Consider the following 1,016-nt stretch of genomic DNA (forward strand, 5'->3'; position numbering starts at 1 on the left):
GCCGGGGCCCCGCGCATCGTCTTCCGCGGGCCTGGGCTGACCCGACAGGTGCGCGTCACGCGGCCCCGCGCCTCGTGCGCGCTCGGGTTTCACCAGCCGAACAGTGGACCGCGCGCGGGGGGCGGGGCGGGGGCTCGTGAGGCCCGGTTCAGCCCGGCCGCCCTCTCCCTCCCCGGAAGCGCGGCGCCCGGGGCCTCAGACCAAGGCGCCTTCCGCGCGCGCGCGTGCAGTGGTCTCCGGGTCCGGGGCGCGCGCGCGCCGGGAGGCCCCGGGAGCGGGGCGCGCGCGCTCAGTGGGACGGAGCCAGGAGCTCCGGGCGGAGGCGGAGACGGAGACGAGACCACGCCCCCTGGCTCCGGGCAGCAGCGGGAGGAGCAGGCGGGGCCTCCGGAGCGATTTCCTGGTTCCTTCAGATCCGCTGGATTCTGGAGCAAAGTGGGCGGGCCAGTGGCCGGTCCTCCCTCCCAACGGTAGCCGGTCTCTCCCACCCTGGGCTCTGCTGTGCATCGCAGTGGCTACCTTGTGAGACACACGGGTGGCCGAGGGAAGTGGTCGTGTCGAGGAGGAGGTCAGGGAGCCTGGTTGCGGGCTCCTCCCCAGAATCTGGCACGAGCTGTGGGAACAGGTTACCTGCCCTCCCCAGTCCTTGCTTTCTTCCATCTGGGTGGGTGGTCTGATGGAGCAGTTCAGTTCACCCCATTTGCAACACCCAGAGTAATGATCCAGGGGTCAGAGGGCATGCCACTGCCACAGCTTCACCAGACGGCTCCAAGTCCCTGCTTTTACTCCCGAGGGGGTAAAAGAAAGACCCGAAGCTCCGATTCTTCATCCGCACCAGAGGGCAATGAGAGGGTGCCTGCCCTGGGCGTTGTCAGGCCTGGGACAAGTGCTCAGTAAATGGTAGCCTGCACTCGTGTGCAGAGCAGCAATGGGGAAGAAGCCCTCCCTGTAGGGTGTCAGTGAGGTGTGTGAGTGCACCCAGTGGGTGGTGTGCCTGTCCTCCATCCCACCCCTCA

Source organism: Artibeus jamaicensis, unplaced genomic scaffold (assembly GCF_021234435.1).
Source record: "Artibeus jamaicensis isolate MK-2021 breed Jamaican fruit bat unplaced genomic scaffold, CSHL_Jam_final scaffold_847, whole genome shotgun sequence".
Lineage (NCBI taxonomy): Eukaryota > Metazoa > Chordata > Mammalia > Chiroptera > Phyllostomidae > Artibeus > Artibeus jamaicensis.